We start from the raw sequence: 17,593 nt of genomic DNA on the forward strand, positions 1-17,593 counted from the left end.
TGTGTGGCACATGTTTTTTTATTTTGGATTTTGTGGCTTTGGATGTATCTGGGAGCCTATATTGAAAATTTTCAAGTACATAATTAGATATCGCAATGATGATAACACATTATAATTGCATTATTAGAAGTTTTGAATACCTTCCTAAGCTAGCTAGTGTTTTTCCTTGTTTTCATTCCCACTTCTCCTTCGCATCATCCATGAGGTCCTTCCACTGCCTCTCTACAACCATTGGAGGAATCTCATACTTAGGTTTATTTTCAAGATGAACCCTATACTAGTCCTGTAGATATTTGAAATATTTTCCTTCTTTTGACATTACTCTGGATTTGTTGATGGAACCATAATCGAACATGTAGCCCAACCATCTTGCTAATGATCTCATGTCTTAACTTGGAAATTTGGGAATTCCACCCTAAGAATATGGTGGGACCAAATAAATCTAGATTCAATTCATTCAAGTGTTTAGAAAATGTATCATTTCCTATAAAACGATATTATAATTAGTTTAAACTAATCACACATTATATATAAATTTCAATTAGATTACACATAATAAATAAAACACTTCTTAGATACTTAGAACCTTCTATAATTTCATAGGGATGTGCTCATCTTCTACCAAAAAATTAAATAGTAGTGATCTCATTCTAGTGACACGAGTAGATATAGGAAATCATGCTTCAAAATGTGCAATGTCATTGTCAACATCACACACACATTTTGGATTGTATTTCTCAAGGGGTGTAGTACTGAAATCAACCATGGGGGTCCACTCGTCTTAGTGAATGGTTTGTTAGTTAGAGGGAGAGATTGAAAATGGGTACCAGTATGATGTTGGGCCAGTGTAATAATGGTGCTAGTACCAACACCAACCTTTGTAGGCCAAAACTAAGGATTAAACTCATCCATAAACTCCTATAAAAAATAAATATTTTTTTTATAAATGACTTGTAAGAGTATAAAAATTAAAATTGTAAATAAATAAATGGGATAATTAGAGATATTCATGCTTACCCCATATTTATTAATATTTCACAACAAGATCCATATACTTTCTTTTTTCGATTGTGCCTTTAGTTGAATATCAACCAAAGAAGTGAGCTCATTGTTTGATCTTTTTAGAAGCTTCTTTATTATTTTCACTGGGTCTGTGGAGGAATATATTTCTTCATCTGTAATATCTTCCTCAGGATGATTTGTGGACTACTCTAACATTGGTTCCTTCCCCTTTTCACCCTAGGACAATGGTGTTGCGAACAATGCAATGTCATATCACTGTCCATATGCATTTTTTTACATGAATAAAGAAAGAAATAAATGTCAAAAGTCATTTCTACCCAAAACTAAAAATAAATTCATCAAAAGGAAAAAGAGGGTTGGGACAACATGTATATGAAGCCTCATGCCTTAGCATGAAGGTCTCATTTTTCAAAATAAGAAAATTAGCTCTAAATTCAACCTTCCCTTGCTAATAATTTCCCTTGAAAAGGGTTGAGATTTATTGGCTAGTTTGAGAGATTTGGCTAGCTCTAGGTCTAAAACCCTTAGTCACACTCTGATAGAAAATGATAGTTATTGATTTAAACCATCCACAATCATTAGATTGAATCAAATGGCAAGAAGAGTGAAATAACATTCTAAGTTCGACATCCAATATAATGCTTCCACAGGTCGTGAATGTTAAAAGTTTATCTTGTGATATCTGCATGCAATTACTTTAAGCGATTGATATATGGGAAGGTAAAATACTGTGAATAAAATAATCTATAAGACTTCAAAAAATTCACACGTATTCTGTTGATTTTTATGATAATGAAAAATACAAATGAAAGTCCCCAAAATTTAAAATGCAAGAATCAAGGTTCAGATATGGCTACAACATAATCCTCAAATATTAAAAAAGAACCCAAAGGATAACGCACAACCAAACAATAAAAATCCTATATGGAGAGGCATCTAAACCTGCTGATCAAAAATCAAGTATACAAGAACTAACCATAACGTGTAGAAAGTACACAATCAAGTTACAACAGAGTCAACAGAATCCTTCTCCACCCTGAATGAGAGAATGGAATAATAAACAAAGTGATTATTAACCATATTTGTACCATATATGTATTTAAATACCATGTACCTATCTTGGACTACAAGAAACCTCCAAAAAGTAACAAAAAGCATCAAATGTCAAGACTATGGTTTTTACCATGCACAGAGAGTAAAAAATATTAGCATTTTTTCCATGAACACAAAGAGTAAAAGAAATAAGGTTTTTATCATCGCTTCTCATCCTACTTCATTGTTGTTCCTATAGCTTCTCATTCCTCTTGTTCCTATGGCTTCTTGTTCCTTTGCAAGGTTCTTCCTACGCAATGGTCTAGCCATCATTATTGTCCACATATCTTTGAGAAAGGAAGGGATTCGTAAGCACAGTTAGTTATGAAGGAGGTGGATGAATCACTAATGAGGGGTTCTATGAGGTTCTTGGAGGGATGATTTTGGCTCCTGTGCATGGGTTAATGTATATTATATATATAACATATAATATGCATTATATATAATATATAATATATAAATCACTAGATGAGGGTTCCACGAGGTTCTTGCAAGGGTGATTTTGGCTCCCATGCATAGGTTAATGCAGCTTATATATACAATATATATTATATATATTATATATACATTATTTTATTGATTTATTTGATGCCAAGATACATAGAACTAGTGAAAACAACACTAGATGAGGTGGAAAACGACTCCATAGTATAAATAATAAGGAAGGAAAAAGAATAGAGAGGGGAGTATTTACATAGGATATGGAAGAATAAAAGGGAATTCCCCTGTAGATTCATTGGATGTAGCATTCAAAGGAATTCATGCTACTACAATTAGTGTGTAGAGAGTGGAGTCATCAATCAATTTTTGGGAAAAATTGATAATTCATAGAGTGAGAAGAGAGATAGATAAAAGGAAGATATGGAGAACGCTAGGTTCATTAGGATTTATAATTATGTCAAATTTCAGTGCATACAATCACAAACTAAAAAATATCAATGTTGGCTCCATTCACAACCCAAGAGCGTGGAGAGATATCAACCTATGACCTCTCAATAGAAAATTAAGGTGCTTTAACAACGACCAGTACTCGGGAAATTTGATATGATGGTATAAACCTAAATGGGCTTCTCCTGGTTTCAAGAATAATATATTCTCTACTGAATAAGTCCAACCACGTGAAGGTGGAAGCCCATATGGCCCCTCTCCCTCCCCCCCCCCCCCCCCCCCCCCCCCCCGCCCCACCCACATCAATCTCAATTCCCTAAAACCCAATTTATCTACTATAAAATATTTGAAAGAAACATAGTAAGAATCAAGCATAGTTACAAACTAAGAAAACAAAAAGGCAAATGAAAGAGGAAAAATCAACTGAAAACATATAAAAACATACCTCATACATTTCAACATTCCGATATAATTAATCTTATTCTTCATCCAAGTCAACATATGTATCATCCGATTCAGAATTGATGTTGAAAGGATTTTCCATATCAACATTGTCATCAATGTTGTCATTTCCAATAATATCATCGTTTATGTCATTATGAGGAATATTGGCTCCTATGTTTGGTTTGAATTCTTCAAGTTCTCCATCTGACAATACATTGTCAATATAATCTTCATCTAGAATATTATCTAGATTAACATATGCTTGAACTTCTTCGATGTCTTCGTCTAACACATCAACTAAATGCTCCTCTACGACATATTCTTCTTCATCACAATCTTCTTTCACTACATTATACTTTATCAACCTTCCTCTTGTATCAAAGCTAACAACATATGACCGACACCCTCTACCTAGAACCTCTGAGTAAAATACTTGTTCACGTTGGCTTGGAAGAACATAGAGCTATGATCCTAGCTCAATTTTCCTTGTATTAATCATGGTAAATTCATTAGCATGCTCAATAATAATTCTATCAAGATCTTGTTCATTCATTCATAGCATATACCATTTGAAATCGAACATGACTATTTTGAAGGATTTAAAGTCACATTCAAGTATATCTTCCAAAAACCCATAATAGCGATTTTCAGTGACTTCTGGATGTATGTCACTTCTAGATGAATCATTAGTAACCTAAAATTCTACAATAATCCCACTATTAAAAGCTTTCAGATGTGAAATTTGCGGCCATTGCACCACATAGCCTTGTAGTGTTTTAACTACAATATATGTCAATAACATACAAAAATGCATTGTCAATTCATAAACAAATTTATACTTGGAAATTAATCAAATCAAGAAAGAAAACATTCCATATACATCAATATATAATAAAAAAACTAAATAGTATGTGTGGATATGATTGCTTGTTTATCTTTTAAAGCATTTGTTAAATCAATTTTCCTCTCTATAAGATTGGTATCTCTTACAATGTGTTGTTCAGCTTATTTAAGCAATGTAGCCACACCACCGCATGATAATTTACCATCATTAGATTCTTTACATCATTCAATGCATACCTTCAACCAATCAAAGATTATTTGCGAGGTATAAATGTATTGCATTCCAGTTCTGTCTAGTTGTATTAAAATAAAACGATTCACATAAAATTAGTTTTCACATTATAACTTCATAATAATGGATTATTTAGGAAGAATACAAATTAAATAAGTACAATGTACATAAAAAAAATCAAACACATTATAAATATCCACCATCTACTTACATGCCACTTTCATCATTCTACATTTCCCTAATAGGTTCTCCCCATCAAATTTATTGATGGAGTTGACATTCCAAATGCAATCCACATTATTACTTGCAACTAATTTAGTAATATACAAAGTAATATAAACCATGCATACCATATATCCCTCTAACATAGAACCTATAGGATGTGCTCCTTTTCTAACTAAAGCTTTCAATGATTTCAAGTGCCTCTTAACCATACACATTGACCTCGTGTGTATAGGTCCACACTTTTCAATCTCCTCAACTATGTGTATGAGGTAGTGTTCTTCTTCATTGAAAATTTTTGGAGGTAGATACATTTGCATTTAACACATTGGACAAGTAATTTGTCTCCTGCAATACTTTATTTCTTCTTTATCGATTTCTTTATATGACAAAAATCTACAATTGATGCAAGAAAATCACAAGTTTAAACAAAAGAATGCATATAAGTACATTAAAACATTAGTAAAATATAGTTGCATGACAAATTAAGAAAATTACACTTTTCATATAAATTAAGCATGATTAAGATATTACAACAATTATTGTCAATTAGTACAATGAAAAAATGCAATAAAAATATAAAATATTCCAAACATTTCATTTGACGATGCATTCCTTGATGATTAATTCTATTATATTGCAATTTCCATAGACAAGGTGCCATTCTATATGGTTTTAATTCAGACACTTCTTTCCCAATGAAAACATGTTTTTGATACATTGATACCCATGGTTCTAAGAGAGGAAGTGTTTATACTCATCAAACACCTCATTTCCTAGAATTCTAAAATGATGAGATTTCATCTTAGGACCACAAACTAGACATGCAAATTTACCCTTTGTTTGAAGACTTGCAAGAGATGGATTAAATTATATACCAATTATTTGAAGTATGTTATTTAAAAATGATGCATGACATGAACTTCATAAAATAAAACACTATTAAAGTGTAATGTAATGTTATAACATACCACAGAAATGTGTTATCCCTAGGGCATCGTGAATTATCCATACAAGCATTGCATGGAATTGAAATTCCCTTTGCGCACCTACTAGTCTAGAGATATCATACATAGTGATTCCCTTCCATAACTCTAGTAACTCATCGATAAGAGGCTTGATATATACATTCATATATTTGACTTGGTACTTACCTAGAACAATCATTGCCAACACTATGTGCTCCCTCTTTACTAACATCCATGGAGGAATTTTATTGTTGATAACAAAAACAAGCCACATTGGGTAAGTAGATTTGAGCTCCCCAAATGGATTGACACTGTCAGCAACCAATGAAAGCCTAATATTTTGAGGATCATATTTAAGAAGTGGCCATATTTCCTTTATCTTCTTAAATGCAGATCCATATGTATGCATTTGAAGAACATCATCTTTACTTATGTTCTTTGCATGGAAATCCATAAACTATGTTATGCTTTTGCACCTAAAAAATGCCATAAACCTGGAATATGAGAAAATAACGAAGAACCTTGCGAGGCACATTTTTTGTTACTTGATTGATTTGATATCTACTAATTTGACATTTTGGGCATTCTTCTTTCAACGCATGTTCTCCATAATACAAAATATGATCATCAGGACATGCATGAATAACTTGATACTCCATTCCAATATCTTTCATAATGGCATGTAAATATCGGTATGTGCGAGGTAAAACATTTGAAAATGGTGATAGAAATTCACATAACAATCTACAACATAATTCGAAAATTAGTATGACTTAATTTAAAGAATATTAATCATACATATTGCATCCAAATTAATTTACAAATGATCCACTAACAATTAAAATGGATGAAAAAAACAAAAACCTTTATCATCATGTACTAAATGTCACAAAATATATTACATTTCTTAGTATTTTTGTGACACAAGTTTCTAACAAGCCACCCATAACCTTTAAGTTCACCAAGAACAATATAGCAAAGAGAATACTTATTTTGGAGCCCTCATAAAGAGGTTGTGTTGCCTTCTCAATTATAGGTCTATCAAAAACACCATCTAGTTGGTTGTCATCGTTATCCATTCCAACATTATTAAATGTATCCTAGATCAATATATTATCCCCTCTTCGTCAACTATGTTATTAGCATCATCATCTTCTTACATGGGATCGCTAACTTGATCTTCAATATTCGCTCCATGTTCTTCAACAGGCACTAATACAACGACAATGTCATGTTGATCTAGGCTAGTGCCTTAGGGCGTTGTTGCTTTATAATTACAAACAATCAAGTAATATTAATTTATATAAAAACTATTAAAATTATACAAATGTTTAAAAATATAACATAGGAAATCAAAGACAAAAAAGACAATGAGAAAGACAACAGAGGTGATAGTGAGAAACAAAGACACCAAATCAATGATGAAGCTTGCACAATTTATCAATATGTTTATGAATATGTTGAAAAAATAAATAAAAAATGTTAACTTTCTTAACATGTAGAAAGAGAGGCACTTTGTGAGATATATACTCACAACCAACAAAAAAACTTGTTCTTATTTTGCCTTCATCATTATGTTATATTATTTATTGACATCACTTGGAGACCACAAGTTTGGTGTGGATGACAACTTTACTTGGCACAACTAATTGGAGATCAAGGTTTGATTTATAATGGGTTCAGAGCTGAGGGATTAGGGGTTAACATATTAGGATTTAATATTTTATTGGTCATCCAAGCATTAGGGGTACCTAGCAGTTTGTATTCTATAAGGAGTAATCAAATTAGGTGAAAGAGAGAAACAAAAACAACAAATCAATGATGAAGCTTGTGCAATTTATCAAGATGTTTATGGAATATGTTGAAAATTGTTACTTTTTTTAACATGTAGAAAGAGAGACACTTTGTGATATATCTAGTCAGAAGCAACAAAAATAACCTATTCTTATTTCGCCTTCATCATTATGTCATATTATTCCTTGATTTCACTTGGTTACCACATAGGCTTTTAATTCAATGGAAAATTTCCCTCTAATCCCTAGTCGTTAACCCACCCCTAACCTCCAAACCATTAAGTGGCCCTAACCCTTTAATTTGACCTAACCCCTAACCTCTTATACCTTATCCCCCTAATCCTTAACACCTCACAATGGTGAAACATGCCTCTAAATATGTGAAGTTCCTTGAACAATGTGTAATGACACCCAAATGAACTTCAATGGAAAGATATGCCTTAAAATATCTAGAAGTGCTTCAAATCTATAGGAACTCTTCAAAATAAGTCTCAATCCACTATGCTTGTTGAGGAAAGAATGCCTCTAAAAATGCAAAAAATAACCATGCATTTTCATATGTAATGAAATTATGCACATCATGGTTAGTTCATGGTACTATACTCCCTAAATTTTTCCACTACCAATATTTTATACAGTGATGTGCCAAATAATATGATGAAATTTGGTTTGCTTCCACATAAGAAATTAGAATGATATTCACATTAATTTCTCATCCATGAATGTAACAAAAAAAAAATTCATCTAGTAAGCTTTATTAACTTACATGATATGTGTTCACCAATATGGTATAGAGTAAACTAATTATGTATGTGATGCAATGGACTTAACGTTCAATTCTTGAAAAAATGAAAATAAAGGATAAATGCTTATGCTTATGATATTTTTATAGAAGTATTAATGATCATATATATACAGATAGCCTCATATTCATTATTTAAGATATGCTCTTAGCATGGATAGATAATATAGTTACATTTTCATATAGACTATAAAGTGTTCTACATTTTGCATTCCATGAACCTATGAGCTATGAAACTTGAAATATGAACCATAATCCATAGATATATCTACCTTAGGAGATAACTTTGACTGAGTGATTATGTTTGAGGATAGTGTTGTAGCACCAACATATTTTATTTTTCTTTATTCAAAATAACAAAAAAGGAAGAAAGTGAAAAATTCAAGTTTGAGAGAGAGAGAGAGAGAAAGAGAGAGAGAGAGAGAGAGAGAGAGAGAAGCAAAGAAGAGATAAAGAAGGAATTTTAGTTGATTATGTGGAAGATTTAGTGGAACTTTATCTTCAAATATTTATGAACCTCTAGACTAAATCTCAACACCACCCTCATTTTCACCTCACACTATACATTTTGAAACCTTTGAGATTGAAATTAATATGTGAGAAAATAAAATTTTGTAGTAATTAGTTGCTCATCAAATGGTTGGAAACTAACTTTACATGCTTGCATGGATGTCACAAGGTGCCTTGAATACATTTATCTTTTACATCTGGTCCATTCCATTTGTGTTGTTTAACATGGTATCAAAGCGAGCGAATTCCTTCCCTGCTCCAATCTAAACCACTATTTTTTGTAGCCATTGTCAGTCATGCACCTCTACCCATTGTTTTGAAATAACAAACTAACATGTTACTGTAACTCCTCTTCACTATTGTTGGCCTTAGAATCCTAGCACTTCCTTCCATATATGTCCATTGGTCTTCTTTACTCAATACACAATTTTTCCTTTTCAAGTGTGATTCTGCCAAGCCAAACGTTACTTTCCACACTTGTCCACTTTGTCATCACACAGATTTGTTGCAGCCATCTCTTCCTATTTCCATTAGGTTTTCAATTTTTCCATTTTTGTGCACTCTCTCCTATCACATTGGTTTTCCTGTAGAATCCATAATTTAAGATGGGAAAATAACTAAAATGATAATCTATCAAGTTGGAGGTCTGTATCCCACGCTCTTACAATTAAGCCACAAAAGGGGAAATTGGTCCTTAAATGTATGTCAAGCTTGGAGACTAGTATGAAATAAGTAAAAAGAGGGAAATTATATATATGAAAGAGAGAATCTACTCCCATTGGAAAAGGAGTGAGACTATATGAAAAGTGTTTTCTCTTCATGCTAGACTGCGCATCATGAGTCATTACTTTGAAGCATTCTCTGCTCGTTTTGGAATGCACATTGTGATTTTATCATTGTGAGAAGTTATTTATTATCAAACTATGGGATTTTATCAAGACAACATATCGTAAACACTTCATCTTCATTCACGGAGGCATGGCTAATAGTTAGAGTGTGTCATGTTTAATTAATGTTGACATTTACCATCCTACGGGGCCATAGACTTCAGCCTTTATTATTCGTGCAGGAGCGCTATTTTGCAGCCTTCAAAATTTCATGATCTGGTCTTTAAAAAAAATTACATGTTCGTGGGTTGGTTCATGATGAAGTTTTGTGTGTTGAATGTTATGTGCATTTGTAAATGACATATGACATGCCTTGGTATATGGTTTGAATTTTGAATGCCTCAACTAGCTAGCTAAACAACATAATACCACCTCCTGTCAGAAAGTTAGCATGAAATAAAAGGTCGATAGCTCAGTGGTAGAGAAATTGTCTACTCTCTCTCAAAACCCAAATCATGTTGAATTTTGGAGCTAAGTGCGTTGGAATTGTACTTTTGAACTTGTGGTGCATTTGTCAAAGGTTGTATTCTATGCCTGGATTTAATGTTTTCTTGGGTAATTCATTTGAACATCACATTGAAATAGTGTGGATTAGAACATTGAAATAGTGGTATGCACTGGTCACTATTAATTAAAATCCTGTGTTGGTTATGCTGCATGGATGTGTATGTTGTCTTGTTACTCTGCGTTGAAGCGTTGGTATGTGATATGCGTTGGTATGTGATATACATTGGTATTTGTGTTGAATGTTTATATTCATGTGCGTTGGTCTAGATGAGAGTATATACATTATATTGGTAGGCCTGCAATCATACTTCAAAAAAAAATTCCTTCAACTGTGAATTTGAAACAAAATTCATGAATTGAGTAATCTCATGGTGTATTGGCATGTTGAAGAGGCATTGAATGCATCCTAAATATTTATATAAATACTTGAATTCACCATAGATTTTTTCCAGATTCCTCTTTCACTATATAGAGCAAGGATATAAGTCCCTAATTATCCATTCATGATAAAGCTATTGGGAGAAGCGTGTGTGAGATTCACTTGATTCACCACTGAGAGAATATTTTTTCACTATTATGTTCATAACATGCCACTCAATTACAGTGATCTAGAATTTTTAGCTATTTTTCTTTATAAGTTCAATTATGGTCAAAGCTAACACCTGCTTTCATTTTTTGAGAAGATGGGTAGACTTGATGATGCATTCAAGTTGTTGAATACCCTCATTCATTCCAATGTTGATAAGATGGTTGAAATCAACAAGGATACTATGTCTGGCATTAGAAATTGTTTTCAAAATGAACAAGAGAAAATAGAGTTTTTGCAGTGTGAATCACAGCTACAATGAGATGAGTTACAATAACGTAAGCATCATTCTGAACCAGTTTCTGTTCAGAACAATAATTTATCTGAGTTCAAGAAAGAAGCCCATCAACTGCCAGAAAGTGGTCAAATCAATAACATTGAGGTTGGGTCCCATCATGTGCCCATTTTAGGAGCATATTTTCATGCAAGTGTGGAAATTTAGCCAGCACTTCCGAATCCAATCATCAAACCTTGGGAAGAGCTTATCAATAGTAAGCACAGAATGGGTCTTGGATATGATAAGGAGGCATCCTTTCATACTCTAGACTACTCAAAGCCCATCAAATTTCAGAGTGCTTGATTTCTTCAAGTTGGTTCCTCGCCTATTTATGCTCCTCCTCCACATTCATAGAAAATTGTCAAATGATAATATTGTGACCAAGTTTTCCATGTGAAATATCATTGTTTTGATATTTATCTGTGTGAAAATTATGGTCAGCACACTCATCATTCAAAAAAATGCAAAAATAAGCCTCTGGGAAGAACAAATATTCACCTTGGATGGATCACTTCTTGGAAATGGGCTTCAACTGCCAAGAATATATTATGATCATATCATATAATTTCTTCTCGACTATTTAAAAGTATTTCAGTTGAGTTCTCTACATCTTCTCACCTTATATTGATGGTCATCTACAAGTTTCAAAGACAAATCAAGTGAGCCTGAGCCACAACCTGAACCTGCTGCTTAAGTTTACAGCTAGAGATAACCATACCCAGATTCAAAGTTGTAGACAAAGACACAGAAGCCCTTGAACATGAATTTGGTTGGTGTCCTTCCTTGAACCACCATAGGTTGAGACCTCCTTTTTCAGGTTGAGGTTCTCCCTTTTTTACACAGGTTGAAGACATACCTTTTCCACTTTGGTGACTTCCCTCTTCAAATAATTAAGGAGAAATTCCTCTATCAAAAGAATCCAAATTCTTTCAAAATTTGGAAGAGTTTTGGGAACTTCACAAATCATTCTAGATTGAGACCCAAAGGTCTCCCTTTTCACAAAAAAATTAGGACCAGTTCCTCTAGTAGAAGACTTCAGCTTTCAACCAGGTTTGGTAGAGTTCTAGCAACTACACTAAGCATTCCATTGTTGGCATCATCCTTAAACCATTGTTGGTTCAAACCTCAAGTTCTCCCACATTATATCTTTTTCAGAAAGCACATTCAATCATTGGTTGTGACTATTATATTACAGCTTTCTTCTTGGACTCGTATATACCCATTTGTTAATTTGGCAAAATTCCAACCATGAGACAAGATTCTTCTTTTATAGAGGACCAATTTTGACTATTGAAGCACTCAATTTAGACAAGGGAAAGTGTATTTTTGAATTAAGGCCCACATGTGCACATTTTATCAGATCGGCACTAAAGAAAATTGGACACTCTTGGAAGTGTATAAATACAAGTGACCTCAAACTCATATGATCATGGACCATTCTTCTATTCTCTTCTTTTGTTTGGCTCGCATAGGTCTAAGGTAAGCTCACAAAGATTGGTTGGCACAGTTTCGAAATTGTAGGGTCTGAAGTTTGCATCTCTATTTTTAGGGTTTTAGGTCTCAGTCGTAGGCATGTCATAGAGAAATTTCAATTGTAGATGCAGGCATGTCATGGATAAATTTTTACCAAAGCCTTTCATCTGCATCCATGACAAATCTTCCCTGCAACTAGAACCTCAAGTGTAACACTCTCCTCCCACATTTTCGCAAGTTAATGGGTTCGCTGGGGTAAACATGTGATGAGAGGCTACTATGATCTAATTAAAATACCTATGTATAGATAAGGAAGTGGAACTGGCAAAACAAAACCAAACTGACCTTCCACACATGCTACAAAACCTTAAGGAACCAACAAATATTTCCAAGTAACCAACCCCTGAGGCAACTTATCATTTTATTGACCTGGAGCCTTAGTCGCTCCCATGACATGGGCATGCATGTGAATGGGACCCTCTAGTTTCTCTCACAGCAAGGGCGTGCAAGGGACTAGGGTCATTTTCAGCTAGTTCAAATCCAGTGACCCCGGTTTTGTGGCACTTTTTTAGGGCCAGGTCTCAGGCCACTTCCGACAACTTCATGGAAATTCCAAAAATGAAAAGTAACATTGAAACAATGATACAAATGTAAATACTTGAACAAATAATTGATTGGACCCCTACTAGTCATGACAGACATTTCCTCAAACATGTTACAAATATGCATTCTACAGGTCATAACAATAGATCTAAGCATAGGGATCTCATATTTATCTGAGAATCACTAAGAAGAATTGATGTCTTATCACATTAGCTAAATTATACTTTATTAGGTCATATATTCATTGTTCATTCCTTTACAAATTAAAACATGATAAGATCCATACATCATCACTATAACAAAACATACTCATAACCAACATATAATCAACAGAAATTACAAAATACAACAGCCATAAAATCCACAGATAACCAATATATTTACACATGAAATACCAAGGGAGAGAAACCCTTATTAATGAATGCAAAATCCAACTCGGTTTAGGACTTCCACGAACCACTCAACTATAGATTGGCTGAACCAAATCTTTATTTTAGCCAATCACCCCCTTGTCATATTCCAAGCATGAATGTGGGACTCATAACCAAAATCAACCAAGGCTTCCTGAGGTTAAACCACCTCACCCTCAACAATAGAACTAGGCTTTACCACAATCCACACCAGATCACTAGGCCCTAAACAAGCATGGATACCACCGTATTTCTCCACCTACACCATGAGGAATTTTACTGTCTTCTAGTCCCTTTGCTTTACCACAATCCACATTATGATTCAGGCATCACTAGGCCATAATTGAGACTCCACCATCCAGGATTTACCATATATCCTACCATTCATCGACCAAGGATTCCTAGGCCTGAACGAGGGCACCTACCTCTAGGCTTTACTGTATATCCCACCATTCAGCGGTCGAGGATTCTTAGGCCCACCTAGGCAACACAAAATCCAACTTTACCACAACCCACATTTCGATTCAGGGGTTACTTGGCCAAGGCTTTACTGCAATGCACAATCCATCTCAAGTATCACTAGGTCATCTGTTCTTTCTTTCATAGATCCACCTCATTTAGTTTTGAATCCATCCAACAATCCAACTCAACCAAAACATGAGAGCCCCATCACACCATGGTTATCTGGAAATCACAAGGCTAGGTTGAAAAAACACTGTCACACCTGGAAAAACCCATGCCAATGATAGAAAGAGAACCAAGAAAACACATGCATATCCATGCATTCCAAATCTAGCAAGGAAATCCCAAATGCAAATCGATACTTGCAAGTAATCTCATCGTAGCTACTTGATCCTGCTCTTCCTTGCTTGATCTTTGCTTCCTCTCGCCTTCTTTTCTTTCGTTGATCCAATGCTTAAGTGCTCCAAGAAAACTCTAAGTATCCAACAGTGAGAGAGAGAGAGAATAGAGAGAGCTCTAAAAATTAACTAACAAAAAGTCTATGAACTGATCCTCATAAGCCTTTTTATTATTGAGGCCTCTATTTTCTTCAATTTTCATTTTTTTCCTTCAATTTCCTCCTCACATGCATCATGTGATCTTTCACCTTTCTTTTCTCCTAATTTCCTTTATTTTCATAAATAAATTTCTAAAAATGCCATTTTTCCTTTCCAAAGCCTTCACCATTGCCTTTTCCATTTTCCTTTAGCCATAATAACCAAAATCAACACCCACTAGATGTTTTTTCCACTATTCAACTTGGAATACATGTCCTATGGCCTTGGTCTTATATTTTTTTCACATGGATTTTTAACTAGAGCTATTATAGAACCGTCGCCCTTGGGGGAACACTATCCTTGGTGTTTAATGACACCTATAACCAGCAAGACCGTTGAAAACAAAACATATTGCCCATGGAGATTTATAACACATCTTGTTGCAGTATATGCAATGACATCCTACTGAAAATATAACAGACATACTGTTTACTGGAGCTTTATAACATAACTATTTACGATATTTACAATAATAACCACATTTTTTGAACCAAAAAAAACCATACTGTTTATGGAGCTTTATAAAACCAAGTCAATATAATATTTCCAATAATATACACATATATACATATCCACATTTGCTCAACCAACAAATAAAAGGATATGATGCCCACATCAACAACAATGGAGTCCAGAGTCTTACACCTCCACCCTTAAAGTAATACCAGGATTCACCTCCTTCCCAAGAAGTCCAGAATCCACTGCCAAATTCAAACCACATCCAATATCTAGGGCCACTTGTACTCTTAGTGAATAGTTATTGACTCATTGTTTCAGGTCACACTCCCAATGTGCGTTTGATTCCATCTGGCAATTCTAATTACCAAAACAAATCCATCCCCAATGTTCCCTTTTGTGCTACAAAGTCCATCGCACAATCAGGTTGCTCCCTTTTGTGCAGTCACACACCTTCCAAGTTCTGTGGGAATCCCCTACAACTACACAATCCCTTAGGTGACACCTCCCTTGGTAAGGTTTCCTCGCATAGGAAGGTCCAAAAACCAAGGCATATCCCTGCCTCAAAACTATGATATCAGTCATAGCATGCTCATGGAAATCAATGGACACAATTAGGTACTAATGTCCCACAATGGCCCTGCTCCTGAAGTGCTTTTACCAGCATACCGCTGCTTATTTCAATTCGTTTTGATGTTGTTGCTAATTCTTGTAGTTAGTTTCAACCACCCAACCAAGCATTTTCCATGCTTCCTATACCAAACAGGTAATTTCTGTTAGATTCAAAATAAATTGAAATAAGCTTAATTCATACCTCATCGATGGCTCGTCAATAAGGTACATTTGCAATCCTGGTTACTTCCTGTCACAACAAGTAAAACTAATTTTTTGGTAAAATCATCATGTATAAACATATCACATCCAATTAGCTTAAAACGCAACCATCATAATCGAAATTATAAATCACATGTAACCATCATAAACCAGAATCATAGATCACATGTAATAATCATAAGTTAGAATCATATATCACATACATAATAAAACTGAAATAAAATATTGATACTTATCCTTTAATCGGTCCTTCACTTCTATATTTATCCTTTGTCCTTTTTGTACACACACCGTATCGGTTGCCATACCCAGCAAACACCCATTGCCTTTTTCTTTTCTTTAATCATGTACACATACATTCACACATAGCATATAACACGACACATACACCTACACCCGGTGTACAACACAACACAATACATACTCCTACATCCAGTCTACTACACAAAACACATACATACACATAGTACAACACAATGAATACACTTTTCATGATATCACAACTATAGAATACACATTTATAGTATTGCATGCTTGCAACATAGCATGTACCACATGTGCACTAGTACCATATGTACAGCATGTACACGGTACCACATATACACAACACCACTTGCACAATGTGTGCACAACATCACATGTACACGACACTGCCTACACAATGTGTACACAATGCCACATGTACACCGCACCACCTACACAATGTGTACACAATACCACATGTACACAGCACCACATGCATGACATGTACAAGACACCACATATACATAGTGCCACATGCACAACATGTACATAGCACCACCTACACACAACACCAAATGCACACAACACCACATATACAATCGTGCACACAACACCATATGTACATAGCACCACATGTATAACATGCACACAACACTATATGTACATAGCACCATATGTACACATCACTGCATATCCAACATGTGCACAACACCATATGTACACAACACTGTATATCTAACATGTGCACAATATGATATGTACACAGCACCACATATCCAACATGTACATAGCACCATCTATACCCAGCACTACATATGCAATATACACACAAAAACATATATACCACAGGCACTCAACACCATAAGTACAATAACTAAATATACAAAATTCACAACAATAGTACCACACATCCAGAGAGCACATTGTCTCTACTAAGCAACCATGCTTCCAGTGTCTTTCCCATCCATGCTTATCCTAGCATTTTGTGGATCATGTTGTTTTCATTCCACTAATGTATCTCTCAACATTACATGTCCATAACATAAACATATGCATAGTATAAACACACAATATCAAATCATACCCACATGATATTGACCTCATAAATTTGTCGAGGCCACTTTGCCCACTTGATTCCTCATAAGACCAGGAACCTTTTTTATGCCCTTCACCTGGATAAGCAATCATTCCTCCACATAAATATCCCTGAAAACACTGTCAGATAATGACATACATACATACATACATATAAACATTAGCATAAAATAATCATGATCTTGTCATACAATGACATACATACATACATATATACATGTATACATATATAAAAATCAATATAATCATGATCACAAAATAATTCTCAGATAGCATAAGGTCAAGGTTAAGAGAACGCCCTTTATCCATGTGCAACATGCACAATACTGAGAACAACATAGCCAAGG

The sequence above is a fragment of the Pinus tabuliformis genome, chromosome 3_2, assembly GCF_031772625.1.
Source record: "Pinus tabuliformis cultivar Carrire ecotype Pingquan chromosome 3_2, CPIR1, whole genome shotgun sequence".
NCBI classification, from domain to species: domain Eukaryota; kingdom Viridiplantae; phylum Streptophyta; class Pinopsida; order Pinales; family Pinaceae; genus Pinus; species Pinus tabuliformis.